The following is a 14,943-nucleotide window of genomic DNA, read 5'->3' on the forward strand; positions in this document are numbered from 1 at the left end:
AACGTTCTAGGCTGAAGAGGTGACTGCAAGTAGAATCTCTGTTTGCAGGGGTTCTAGACTCCCTCAACCAACCTGCCCTGCCTTGGGATGACTGCTCACCTCCAGCATCCCCAGCTTGGCCTGGGGTAAGCCTCACGGGCCTTGGAGCAGAGGAGCAGGAGCAAAGGCACTGGGCACTGGCAGCCTGCCTGTGTCCTCCTCCCTCCCTTGGAAGCAGAGCTGTGTGTGGGGACAGGAGGAAACAGCCGCTCTGTTTCTTTTCAGGAGGAAGGTAGCACTTAGTAGAATTGTCTGAGTCTCACAGCCAACCAGACAGAAAGCCTACATGCACTGACTCAGCATTTTCCATTCAACAAACCCTGACTTTCCGTAGGAGAGAAAGGATGTCGGGCAAGACACAGACACCTGTAGGCAGGAAGTTATTTCCATTCCAGTTCTTTTAACATTCTTCTCACTGTGTAGAAGGAAACCTCTGTTTAGCATTAGTGTGTCTTTACCACTTCTTAATCGTCCTTTTTTAACGCCCCCCCCCCAAAAAAAAGCAAGGCCCAGCTCAAGTCCCTCAGCAGACAGAAGCTGCTAGAAGGTAATTACCTTTTCTGTTTTATGCTGATTTTCACATCATTTACATTGTAAAGCAAGTAATAATAGCTTCCCGTTTGATGTAGTGTTATAAAGACATTTAAAAAATAAGTATGTGTGTATGTGTGTGTGTTTTGAAAAGGGAGCTGATCTTAAGGAAATTTTAAAGTTAATCATACTATTGCTGGCTTACAGGTACAGCAACATCCTAAAGCCAGCCAGAAACACTGGATTAATATGGGAGAAATATATGGCATGCAACTTTCCTTCCTCTCTCAAATTAAGTAATATATCTTGTTACCTCTTTCTTCCAATTGAAATGAACACTCAGCACTCTTTCATTTATTTTTTTTTTATTTGAAAGGCAGACAGAGAGAGAGCAATCTTTCATCCTCTTACTCTTTACTTAAATGCCTACACCAGCCAGAGCCGAGTCAGGCCAAAGCTAGGGCCCTGGAACTTCACCCAAGTCTCCCATGTGGGTTACAGGAATCCAGGTACTTGAGCCATCATCTGCTGCCTCCCAGGATGTGCACTAACAGGAAGCTGGATCAGAAGTGGAGCCACAACTCAAACCCAGGCACTCTGGCACGCGATGTAGACGTCCCAAGAGGGGAAAACTTCTGTGCCACAATACAGATGAACACGGAGATGAACACTCAGGATTTCCCACTTCCTTTTTCCTTTCTTTTCCCAAGGCGTCCTTAGCAGCAGAGGAATTTGCAGCTGTCAAAATACATCATTTTCCTTCCCTTCAGAGGCTGGGTGAACGCTTGGAGTTACATAATGCTCACTGCACTCACTCAGTCTCTCATTTAATAAACATTTGCAGGTGCCCCCCCCCCCCCACTATCAGTCCTGTGCTCGGTGCCCACAATACAGGAATACAGAAGTGAACAGGAACAAGGTTCCTGCCTTCCTCAGGCCTGGCGTCCAGCTGGAGACAGAGTACTGAACTGCAATGTAGCGCCACAAGTGCCGGAATGAGGAACCACGTGATGACACTGCGAGCACAGTAAGAGATCAAAGAAAGTTTCCCAGGTGAAGACAGCAACGTGGCACTGCAGTCACGCACACCAGCTCCAGTAGAGCCATACGTGAGGTCAATGTCCAAACCATCAATTTCCTGCTACAAGATCTAGGCCAAGTGACTTCAACCCTCAGCCTCAGACTCTCAGTCAATGAAATGGGGATAACTTGATCTCGGCTCTTAATGTTATGGAGAGAATTAAATGGGACAACCAGCACAGAGCCCAGCATGTAACAAATGTCCAGTAAATACCAAGTCATTTCCTTTAGCACCTTCCATCCAAGGACTATCTCTTGCATATTTGAAACATCATGAAAACATCCCTGTATGACTGAAGGCAATTCTACTTAAAAAGAGTGAGGAAAGTTAAGGATGCTCTTAGAATGCACAGCAGGTCTAGGATGATCCTGACTGGAAATACTTTTATTTCTTCTGCTCTGATAATGTCTCCTGAAGCACAACCACGTCTTGAAGAAGAATCCTAGGACTGGAGTAGAGTTGATTACAGTGGCCAAGATGAAAAAAGTTTGAAAGAAAAAGGCAGTGGAGGAGAGGGAAGGGAGAATGGTTCTTAATCACCAGTGGGGGGGGGGGGAGAACTTAAAGAGTCAGAAATAGTTACATAAATGTTAGAAAAAAATCATCTCTCCTTCGCTTAAAAACACAAGGCCCTTCAGATTCCATCAGAGAATATGAAGAGCTGGAGCAGGTATTTTTGAGGACACAGTCTTTCACAAACAAAAAATCAGCACTATCGAGGGAAATAGAAATCTCATGCTTTATAATGCTTTCATGTTTACAAAGTGTGTTATCATGCAACAAATTCTCCGAAAGACCCTTAGAGGCATGTACTATTATTAGTTCCACTTTACAGATAAAAAACTGAGGCCAGCAGAGAGGATTTATTTGCCCATGTTCACCCAGTAACTAAGAGGAAGTATGGGGGCCAGTGCCGTGGCTCACTTGGTTAATCCTCTGCCTGCGGTGCTGGCATCCCATATGGGTGCCGGGTTCTGGTCCCGGTTGTTCCTCTTCCAGTCCAGCTCTCTGCTGTGGCCCGGGAGGGCAGTGGAGGATGGTCCGAGTGCTTCGACCCCTGCACCCACATGGGAGACCAGGAGGAAGCACCTGGCTCCTAGCTTCGGATCGGCACAGCATGCTGGCCGTAGTGGCCATTTGGGGGATGAACCAATGGAAAAGGAACACCTTTCTCTCTGTCTCTCTCTCACTGTCTAACTCTGCCTGTCAAAAAAAAAAAAAAAAAAAGAAAGAAATATCATCTTGGCTTTTTGCAACCATTTAAAAATCTAAGAGCCACTCTTAGCTGGTGGGCCATGCCAAGGTAGGCACAGGCCGGATCTGACCTGGGATGAGTCAATACTTCCTCTTCTAGAATATCTCAGAGATGAAGGAGGCAAAGCCCTCGCCTCACAGACCTGAGAGAAAAAGAGGCATAACCAACTCTATTCCTAGAGAACTGGTTTCACTCAGAGGTCAATCACTGCACTACAACTTCCACAATACTTGCCCTATCTGTAGGACCCTTCCATTAGTAATCTTTTCTTTCCCACTGACTCAATTTTTACTTAAATGTTTTATTTGGCTGGCGCCGTGGATCACTAGGCTAATCCTCCGCCTTGCGGCACCGGCACACTGGGTTCTAGTCCCGGTCGGGGCACCGGATTCTGTCCCGGTTGCCCCTCTTCCAAGCCAGCTCTCTGCTGTGGCCCCGGAGTGCAGTGGAGGATGGCCCAGGTGCTTGGGCCCTGCACCTCATGGGAGACCAGGAGAAGCACCTGGCTCCTGCCATCGGATCGGCACGGTGCGCCAGCCGCAGCGCACCTACCACAGCGGCCATTGGAGGGTGAACCAACGGCAAAAGGAAGACCTTTCTCTCTGTCTCTCTCTCACTGTCCACTCTGCCTGTCAAAAAAAAATTTAAAAAATAAATAAATGTTTTATTTTGTACTTTATATATGGGAAACCCATTTTGCCCACCAAAAATAAATATAACTGAACAAATGCTACTAAATTCTAACTGAATTAGTAGAATAACTGAATTAGTAGAATTAGTAGAACTACCATCACCTGCCAAATTCTCCCAGCCTGGGGCCTGCCCTGCTCTCTGCCTTTATTCAAAAAAACTAACTGGCATGTACACTAAGTACACTTATCATCAACATGAGACCATCTCTTGACACAGTCAGAAATACCGAAGGTGGAATAACTTCCTCACCGTGCATTTCAAGGCTATTTATTATCAAGTTTTTGTCTATGAAAAAACATCTCCCAGGCTACTGGGCCCACGACGCTTACACTCTGGGAACAGCTGTAACACAATCAAAGTGCCATGGCTTTGTACAAACAAGAAACATCTAGATAGAGTGCAAGAAAAACTTTCAAAGGAAGCAGCCTTTCAGGTTTTGAATCATATCTAAGATTTCATTAGACATGAAATTTAAGAAGAATATTCCAGACTGATTGAATACAGGAGTGACAGATGAGATGAAACGGAAATATGACTTCTCCATTATAAATATCCAGGAATACTGTGCCCTGGCTTTGAATCAACCTTTTCTGTTTCCTCACTTGTTTTCCAGATCAGGGGATGTTTGAGATTACATTTTTGGGTTTCTCTACAAGACAAATAAGGACATGCGGTCCAGGGTCTCTTAACAGGGCCCATGGGAACAGAGGGAATAATTGGGAGTGGTTCTTGACTTCTGTACCCTTGAAGACTCATGTGACATTTACCCTCATTCTTGGCTTTGAAGTATTTTAATCCACTCAATTGCTTGATTTAAATCTTGATGGTTGTTCTCTCGTTTTCTTAACTATCGATATACCCCTCAAACTGTTCATGGAAATGTGTATTGTGACTAAACCTATGCATGCATTTTATTATACAATAAATGTAGCTTTTAACTTCATTTTTCTACAATCTGTTTTGGAGCACCCCGTACATTTTCCTCAGTGATCAGGAGGAGACCAGTATTGACCACACTGAGTTGCTCCAGTCCCAGCCAAAATGTTAAGAAAAGCATTAATTTCAGTGATCTCATTAGGGCAACTGTAGAACAAGCAACTCTGACTCTAAACCAAGTGCTCTCAAGGCTGGAGGCCACTGCCATACTCTGGCCCACAGGCAGAGTACGAATTCAGGGCCATTGGTCCATTCAGGACCACTGAACTGCAACAGGCATGGGAACACAACAGCCTTGCTGGAGATTTTAAAAAGAAAGAAGAGACCATCCTACTCGTAGCTGTTCACTTCCTCCTTTATTTGGAAATCCCTCCGTAAATACCAGGACTGTTCTTTCTTTAAAGACTGCAATGTAATCACAGAGAAGCAAATGCAGTTTGCAGGAGCTCTCTCCCCCTGCAGTGCTCCCAGAGTGTTCGATAACTCGATAACCTCACTGTTGGTTGAGAGTTGTTGGGATGAGAGTGTAAAGCAATGTGGCTGCATTGCAGCTGCAGGAAATGTCCAGCAGGGCATGGCTTCTCCCAGGAGCTCCCACAGAAGCCACAGGACTGACCCCTGGCAGAATCCTCCAAGAAAAAAGACACTTTATTGCTACTTCCTTAGTCAAAGTCATTGCCAACATACACAGGGCTATGAGGCTTGCAAACAGCTCGATTCACCACAATCCCTGCTCCCAATCTACTGTGAGAGAGGTGGGGTCACACATGAGGGCCCCAGCATGCAATGCGAGACACCCCAAAACTCCTGCTGTTTTAAATGACCTCCTCTGCTTCCTACTCTGGCACCGAAGGCTGTTTTGCTTTCTCCTCACTGTTTCTTAGAGGGCTGAATTAGAGAGAAGGAGATGGTTGCCATGACCTGGATGTTGGGGGAAACTTCCTGGAGGAAGTAGAATTCAGCTCTGGAGATGAACTGATGGTAGGTGAAAGAGAGGTGGGCATGCTAGACAGACAGCAAAGTTAGTCAAGAGAATGGGGTTGGGCTGAAACCTCTGGAGCATGCCCAGGGTCCCTTGCTGCTTTTTTGCATTTGTTCCTGCTACCCCTCCCGTGTCACAGAACCATTTGACAGGCAACAAATTCCTTATGGATAGGGATTATGCTATCTTCCCAACTGCATACCCAGCATGTGATCCACTAACTCCCCCATTGGAGATACTCGAAGAATGTTGCCTGAATGAAAAAAAGAAAAATCAGTAATTGAAGCAGCACACAAATATAGACTTTGGAGTCAAAGATGACTGATTTCAAATCCTGACTCTACCACTGTAGCCTGTGACCTTGGCAAAGTCAGTTACTTTCTCTAAGCTTCAGCTCCATCATGTGTAACATCTACCAGGGAATCAGAATACCCTCCCCGGAGGCGGTGGTCAGAATTCACTGATACAATGCACGTCACACTCTATAGCAAAGGCATTCAATGGACGGCAGCCACAGCTGTAGACCTAGAGCCTCAACTGTGTGCCAGGCTCTGAAATAGGCATGGGGAATTCTGCCATCATGAAAACATAGGACCCACTTTCTATCTAAATCGTGTGCTTGTATGAATCTTAGCTTTCCAGTTCAGGGTAAAAGAGTGCATGTATTCTGCTAAGCAATTAATAGTAATGATCTCCTGTGGTCTTCACAGGAACCCTATAAATTAGGTACATTTAACAGATTAGGAAAGTAAGGCCTAAAACAGCTAATTAATTGACCTAAACTCTCGTAGCTGACAAGGAACCATAGAGAAAATGGAATACACACAATCTGACTCCAAAGACCTCCAATCTCAATACGAGATCTCTTCCTGTCTCTAAGAATTGGCCATTTACTTTGTTCTGTCAAGCGTAACACTTCAGGTTACCATCAGCATCCAAACATCCATGACACACAACTGGCCCACAAGCCATGAGATACATGAGAGCCAGAGAGGCACCTGTGGGCACAGTGGTAAGGGGCACAGCAGTGAGAGGTCCAGCAGGTAACTGGTTGGCAGGTAAATTCTCCTCTCCATGACTACAGTGAGTACGTGGCACACAGTGCGGCACCTGCAATACCTGGGAAGAGCAGAAGCAAGGAAGCAGCGCATTGGTCTGGTAAACTCAAGGAAATGGTAAACTCAAGGAGGCGGGACAAAAGGAGAAATGGACACTCACCACAGCCAGGATTCCCCTGAGTGAGCAGAGCTTCTTCGAACCTGCCTTGCCCACTTGCCACACTGTTTGACATTCAACAAGACCGCATCCTTACACTCTTGTTGTAAAACAGGCTAGCAAAATCCTGCCCTTCCAGGTTTGCTGGGCTCTGAGAGACTCAATGACAGTGACTGAGAGTACTGTGACTACTGAAAGAAGGCATATTCTGAACACGACTTGTTGACTTCTTGCAGGGCCCGTGTTCTGATATTGTAGAAAGTACATCACCTAACCATGTGAAAAAGCAGATTCGCATCGTAGCTTTGCTACCTTAGGCAAACTCCTTAACCTGCTCAAGTCTGTTTCCCTGTATGTAAATCAGGATATGGACACCAGCTTCTCCAGACTAGCCTGAGTGCTAAATGTGAAGTGAACGCATTCATTCATTGTAAAACAGGAGACCTCAGAAAGCCCACAGAAAACGGAACTCGAAGGTGAGTTTATTTCAGTGCCAAAACATTTTTTTTATTTATTTATTTGACAGGCAAAGTTAGACAGTGAGAGAGAGAGACAGAAAGAAAGGCCTTCCCTCTGTGGTTCACTCCCCAAATGGGTGCAATGGCCGGAGCTGCGCCAATCCAAAGCCAGGAGCCAGGTGCTTCCTCCTGGTCTCCCATGTGGGTGCAGGGCCCAAGGACTTGGGCCATCCTCCACTGCCTTCCCGGGCCACAGCAGAGAGCTGGAATGGAAGAGGAGCCACCAGGACAGAATCTAGCACCCATATGGGATGCCGGCGCCGCAGGTGGAGGACTAACCTAGTGTGCCGCAGTGCTGGCCCCATTCAGTGCCAAAGCATTTTGAAACCCACACATACCTTTTCAAAATAAGCCTCTTCTATGAACTTGTTGAAGACCTCTCATGTATTATCATTTCTGAGATTGTCTATAACTATATTTGTTGTCAAATTTGTTGTTCAAATAATAAATTATTTCCCATAGCCTTTCTAGCAGAAGACAAAGTGGTGTACCATAAATGATCCAAACTTGAGAGTCAGAAGCATCTGCCTTAGAATTTCAACTCAATCCCTTACTAGTTGTGTGGGGCAAGTTACTGCACCTCTCTATTTCCTTATCTTTAAAGCAAAAGATGGGGCCGACACCATGGCGCAGTAGGTTAATCTTCCACCTGCGGTGCTGGCATCCCATATGAGCGCCAGTTCTAGTCCCAGCTGCTCCTCTTCCAGTCCAGCTCTCTGCTGTGGCCTGGAAAGCAGTGGAAGATGGCCCAGGTCCTTGGATCCCTGCACCCATGAGCAAAGACCATGAAGAAGCACCTGGCTCCTGGCTTCAGACTGGCACAGCTCCAGCCATTGCAGCCATTTGGGAAGTGAACCAACAGAAGGAAAGCCTTTCTCTCCGTCTCTTCTGCTCACTGTCTGTAACCCTACCTCTCAAATAAATAAATAAAATCTAAAGAAAAAATTACTACTAGCTCTTTGGGTTTAAAAATAAATAAATAAAACAAAAGATTATCACACTACTTATTTCCCCTTCTTCAGAATGGAGGCAGTATGAACTAGACAAGGCATGCTTCCTAAGTACCTACCGCATGTAAAAGAATCTAACTGATAGTACTTTATACTTTGTGTGTCTTTGTGGGTGCAAACTGTTGAAATCTTAGTATAGAGTTGGTCTTCTATATATAATCAAAAATGAATCTTGATGTAAATGGGATGGGAGAGGGAGTAGGAGGTGGGCTGGGAGTGGGGGTGGGAGGGTGGGTATGGGGAGAAGAACTGCTGTATTCCTAAAGCTGTATCTATTGAATTTGTGTTAATTAAATAAAAGCTTTATTAAAAAAGAATCTATATGATACAGCTTTTGAGTAAACTTTGTTCCTCCCTTATTAAATCTCAAACCTTTTAAGACAGAATTACTCTGGGACCAACTTTGTTCTCAACCAGGGGGTGGGCTGGGGATTCGAGATCTTTCCTTGCCAGTGTCTAAATGACCAAAGGACAAGAATGGATTTTCTGTTCCCAGGGCACATGTTTTGTGGATGCATTAATAACCCAGCCACAGGAAACTCAGGTCAGGGATTTGGGGGGAAGCTGAAGAAACTGCTGTGAGCCGTTTGGGAACCCGATGTTAGACTCTAAGCTTTTAAAACAGTTTCTGAAATCCAGGAGAAAACCGCCTTTAATGAGTGCCAGCAGCCAGGATCCCAGAAGAGATTGTAGAATGATATTGTGTTTTTATCTTGCATTGTTGGCTTTGGAAAGTGGCTGGAGGCCTCAAAGTCTCAGCTCTCCAGCCTCACGGTCAGCTGTCAACTATCTGCTCAGAGGCACATGCTCCTGGGTCTCTGGGGCACCTTCCCTGACCTCCTCTGCCTGAACACGCTCCCAGGAAGAAAGGACTGAGACAGCCTGAGGAGGTGCGGGACACAGACACAGCCCCGGGATCACTATGGAAAAGGGGGCGTGGTGGTAGCAACAACAACAATAATAATCAGGTGCTTTCTCTGTGCTAAGTGTCCTTTTTGTCCGACTCCACCACACCGCAATTATGCTCAGGTATTGTCACTACTATGTCAAAGATAAGGAAAACTGAAATTCAGAGATGTTAAGTAACTGCCAGCGTCGCACTTCAGTAAGCAGGGGAGCCAGCATTGGAACCCCAGAGCCGACATTCTTAATCACTATGCACCAATGCCTGTGTGTATACCAAATGAGTGAGGATTTACCTCTAGAATACAAGCTTTGTTTGTTTCCAAGAGCATCGAAAAGGCAAGGACTCTGAAGATCTCTTAAATACTACCCTGGGAGCAGAAAGGGAGCTCGGAAGCCCGATCCCTTTTAGTAGGCTCAAATCCCAACTGCAGTGTCCTTGCCAAGTGTTCACTCACTATCTGCCTTCATCCCTGCAGCAACACAGATCTCAATTCTCTTAGAAGATATCCCCTCCACCTTTCAATAGCTGTGACAACCAAAAATCCTACACTGAACTGAAATATGGCTCCCTGAAATGGTGACCCTTGGGTCTTCTTTCTGTGCTTTGGGATGGAATAGAACAAATTCTACCTTCTTGCATATGGTAGCCCTTTAGATACTTTGCACACATCAATTCCGGTCCCATTGAAATACAACCCCCACCACCGCCCCTGCCCTGAAAAAGAAAAATGTATATTAAAGGATTTATTCACCGGTTCAAACTCTCAGTTAACACCACCAGAATACCTACCACTGGTGAAAGCTCGGCTATCTATATGCTGATGGGACTATGAGTTTAAAATGCTAACATAGAAGATAAACCTACACAGATATGATTAAATTTTACAGGTAGAAAATTATGAGACTTCAAGGATACCTGAAAGAGCACTGTGCTTGTCCAGAGGAGAGTTATTTTCCAGTTGGCTGATACGCGATGATACAGAGGAGCTGCTGTCTTTTCTCGAAGGAGGAGTATTACTGACCACCTGCCAGGAGAAAGCCAGATGACCAGTGGGTTACAAGGTGGCGTAAGAATGACAGTGCTGGCCTTGGAACAGATCTGCTGTAATTTGACTTCATTTTCCTCATCTGTAAGATGGAATTTACAACACCAGCCCCAAGTTGCCAGAAGGATCAGGTGCAAGGGATTTAAAACAAGCTGATAATAAGAGGGAATTATGCTGTGGTGTGCTAACGATTCTCCAACCCTGTTTTCCCAAATGTGAAGACGACCCTGTTACTTGCACAACTTGATGAGAGCTGAGGAATCAGGAGACACGTGGTTTGGCCAGAGTCCCACTGAGAGGCTTCCAGGCCAGCACAAGCAAAGGAAGAAGGGAAATAAATGCCAGAGCCAAGCAACATGGCCTAACTATGAGCCAAGACCACCAAATATCGGCCCCAGTTCCTCTGCACCATCTCATTACAGAATAATCCCATAAAGTGCGAGCAAAGAAGGATCAAGAGCTGAAACACATTATCAGCCACCTACGCCTTGAGAGGAGAAGGCCCACTGAGAGATTAAGACACTCAGGACTTGTCAGAGAGCTTTTCCTGCAGCTAGGGCTTCACTAATTGACACGTGAGCCTTGGCAACCATTCCATCTGGCTCATTACCACCACCACCTGAGAAAACAGAATCTGCCCTCACGCAATGTCAAGGGCCCAGGCAGAGAGCTGCAGGAGGTGCACGGGGAGATTTTCATCCGGATCTTGCAAGACATCTTCCTGCTCCTATTCAGACGTCCCTCTTGGGTTAGGTAAAAACTGTGTATCTGCAATCAGCCCACCATCAACAGGCCTCTCTGAAACACTGTATGAATCAGGCTTCTTTAGGGGTAAGGGAGAGAGAAATTCAGCCAAAACTGGCATGAGCACAGAACAAATTGATCGGCTCATTTAACTAAAAAGGCAGTAAGAGATCATGGTTTGAGGCTGGAGAGCAACAGGTGCTCAAACAAACTCATCAGGAATCTGCCTCCCGCCAACTCTCAGTTCCAATTTTCTCAACATTGGCTTCATTCTTTTTGTTTTGTTTTGTGGGAGTAGTGAGTGCTCCTATTGGTATGCTCTAAACCTTAGGAAAAGAGGAGAATAGAGAGGCAGCAGTGTATGAATTTACAGCCAGACCAAATTTATTCAGAGAAATCATACTCATAGAGGTGGGTGACCAACTGCCAGGACACTGATGGAACACGTGGCTGAAGACCCCAGCCCTGAGGGGCCAGGCCTTTTTATATTTTAGGAGGGCTAAGGATGGTGGTAGGAGGCAGCAGGCAGAGGGGAATTCCTGGAACTGGTCTTTCAGGTGGCCTTGAGGGGTGGGGTATGAAGGCAATAGGATGAGACCCAATTGAGATTCAAATGCAAGGAATACATTCCAATTTTTTTTTTTTTTTTTTTTGGACAGGCAGAGTTAGACAGTGAAAGAGAGAGAGAGAGAGAGAGAGAGAGAAAGGTCTTCCTTCCATCGGCTCACCCCCCCTAATGGCTGCTACTGCCGGTGCACTGCACCAGTCCGAAGCCAGGAGCCAGGTGCTTTCTCCTGGTCTCCCATGCGGGTGCAGGGCCCAAACATTTGGGCCATCCTCCACTGCCTTCCTTGGCCACAGCAGAGAGCTGGACTGGAAGAGGAGCAACCGGGACAGAACCCGGTGTGCCGGCGCCGCAGGTGGAGGATTAGCCTAGTGAGCCGAGGCGCCAGCCTCCAGTGTTTATCTTTTGGGTAATGATGGAGAATGTCTGAGACTTATGTCTTTGGTCTATCACTAAGCATTAACACTGAAAGAAAAGGGAAAATAAGATAAATTGAGCTTCTTTCCAGCCAAAAAAAAAAAAAAACACTAAGAATTAGCCATGAATGGATCGACTTGGATTATATGTTAACTCCTCAGCAAGCCCCCTTTCAGGGGCTGGAATACATTGATTAAGCAGTCCTGTGTGAAGCACTTCCATCACTAGGTCTTTGGCTAATCCCACTCAAACCACCCAGATTGACAATGGGTGAGAGCTGAGTGTTCTTCAAGGAAAATCCAGGTGCTGTTCAAAGAAGACTAGCAAATACATACTAAGTGAGCACAAGCAACACATGTCAATTCTCAAAACTCTTTTGGTATAAACCCAAAAAGAAAGCCCACAGTGAATCCACACTTTTGTTACCAAGGAAACTATTGCTCAATGGAGAAGAGTTTCCCCTTCATAAAATTAAAAGATAAGCAAAGTAGGGCCGGTGCTGTGGCTTAGCCGGTAAAGCTGCCGCCTGCAGTGCCAGCATCCCATATGGGTGCCGGTTCGAGACCCGGCTGATCCACTTCCAATCCAGTTATCTGATATGGCCTGGGAAAGCAGTGAGAAGATGGCCCTGGTCCTTGGGTCCCTATACCCGCATGGGAGACCCAGAGGAAGCTCCTGGCTCCTGACTTCAGATGAGCACAGCTCCAGCTGTTGCAGCCAATTGGGGAGTGAACTAGTGGATAGAAGACCTCTCCCTCTCTCTTCCCTCTCCTTCCCTCTGTGTAACTCTTTCAAATAATTTTTTTAAAAAGCAAATTAATTATAATAATTAATCTGGAATATACAGTATGGGTCATTAATCTAACAAATGACCTTAGGAGTTAAAATTTTTGGCTTATGGATAAATTCCTACACCACCAGTTGCCTGCTATAACTGAACAAGAAACTTGATCTCTCTGCACCTTAAACTTTTTTTTTTTTTTGACAGGCAGAGTTAGACAGTGAGAGAGAGACAAAGAGAAAGGTCTTCCTTTTCCGTTGGTTCAGCCCCCAAATGGCCGCCACAGCCAGTGCATTGTGCCCATCTGAAGCCAGGAGCCAGGTGCCTCCTCCTGGTCTCCCATGCAGGTACAGGGCCCAAGCACTTGGGCCATCCTCCATTGCCCTCCCGGGCCACAGCAGAGAGCTAGACTGGAAGAGGAGCAACCGGGACAGAACCTGGGGTGCCAGCGCCGAAGGCAGAGGATTAGCCAAGTGAGCTGTGGCACCAGCCAAACTTTCTCTATAAACTAGGGACACTAAGACTCTACTCCAAAAGGTTACTGTGGTAATTTAATAAGCAAATGTATGAGGCATGAAATACTGCATATCATTCATCTAATACTTACTATGTCCTGAGAACTACTATAGACGCTGGAAATTCACTGGTGAATGAATGGTTGTATTTTTTAGCAGGTAACATTTTACCTGTAATCTTAATGACGAAAACAACCAACCATGGGACTATCTGGACTCAAAGCAAGAGTAAAGAAAGGCCTGTCGTTTGAAAGACAAATACTGCATTTTTGCACTTGCATGTGGAAGCTAAACGATTTCAATGGAGTAGACAGTAGGATACATTCGTTGGCTTAGTCCTTTCTACCCACGGATGTGGAGCCATGGTGAGCAATGGGGAACACTCACAGACTGTGTGGTAATGAGAGACCCGAACAGCAAGCTCTCCGGGGGCTTTGGGGCTGTCAGCTATGCTACCATGGAGGAGGTGGATGTGGCTGTGGATGCACACGACATGGATGGAAGGGTTGTAGAACCAAACAGGGCTGTCTCGAGAGAAGATGCTCAAAGACCAGGTGCCCAGCTACCTGTGGAAGAGCTCTTCGTTGGTGGCATTAAAGACGACACTGAAGAGCATCACCTCAGACGTGATGCTGAACAGTGTGGGAAAATCGAAGTGACTGAGAAAGTGACTGTGGCAGTGGGAGGACAGAGGTTTTGCTTTTGTGACCTTTGATGACCATGACTCTGGGGGTGAGTCTGTCATTCAGAAATACCACACTGTGAATGATTCCAATGGTGGAGTCAGGAAGGCCCTGTTGAAACAGGAGGTGGCCAGTGCTGCATCCACCCCAAGAGGCTGAAGTGGTTCTGGAAACTTCGGTGGTGGTCGTGCAGGTGGTCTTGGTGGCAATGACAACTTCGATTGTCACTGAAGACACTTCAGCGGTCAGGCTGGCTTTGGCGGCAGCCAAGGTGGTGGTGGTTATGGGGATGTTTGCAATGCATTTGGAATGATGGAAGCAATATTTTTAGAGGTGGAAGCTACAATGACTTTGGCAATTACAACAATCTTCAATTTCTGGACCCAGGAAGGGAGGAAACTTTGGAGGTAGAAACCCTGGCCCCTATGGATGTGGTGGACAATACTTTGCCAAACCACAAAATCAAGTGGCTATGGCAGTTCTAGCAGCAGTCATAGCTATGGCAGTGGCAGACGGTTTTAATATCCACCAGGAAACAAAGCCTAGCCGGAGAGGACAGCCAGAGACATGACAGGGCAGCTCTGGGTTACAACAGGTTTGTGAACTCTGCCAAGCACAGAGGTGGCAGGGCCAGGCTGCTACAAAGAAGACCTGTTTTAGACAACATATGTGTGAATGGGCAAAACACCTCCAGGACTGTATTTGTGACTAATTAGATAACAGGTTATTTTAGCTTCTGTTCTGTGGAAAGTATAAAGCATTCCAACAATGGGTTTTAATGTAGTTTTTGTGTTTTTTGTTGTTGTTGTTGTTTTTTTTTTTTTGCACTCATGCTCTTCATTGCTAAATGTAATAGTCTGATCCTGACACTGAATAAAAGTGTCTCTTTCAAGAACAAGAAGAAGGAGGCGGTGGGTAAATAGTATCAGTAGTAGTAGTAGCAGCAGCAGTGGCAGTAGCAGTAGAGAGTAGAATAGTGGATACCATGCCTGGAAAGCATGCTGAGCAGGAAGGGATGGAGAGAAG

At 45.9% G+C, this 14,943-nt stretch overlaps 1 pseudogene; it reads left to right on the plus strand.

Annotated features, from left to right (window-relative positions):
• Positions 1-13,586: 13,586 nt before the first annotated feature.
• LOC133758767 (heterogeneous nuclear ribonucleoprotein A1-like) lies at positions 13,587-14,439 on the plus strand (annotated as a pseudogene).
• Positions 14,440-14,943: the final 504 nt, after the last annotated feature.

The sequence above is a fragment of the Lepus europaeus genome, chromosome 4 (assembly GCF_033115175.1).
Source record: "Lepus europaeus isolate LE1 chromosome 4, mLepTim1.pri, whole genome shotgun sequence".
In the NCBI taxonomy this organism is placed as follows: domain Eukaryota; kingdom Metazoa; phylum Chordata; class Mammalia; order Lagomorpha; family Leporidae; genus Lepus; species Lepus europaeus.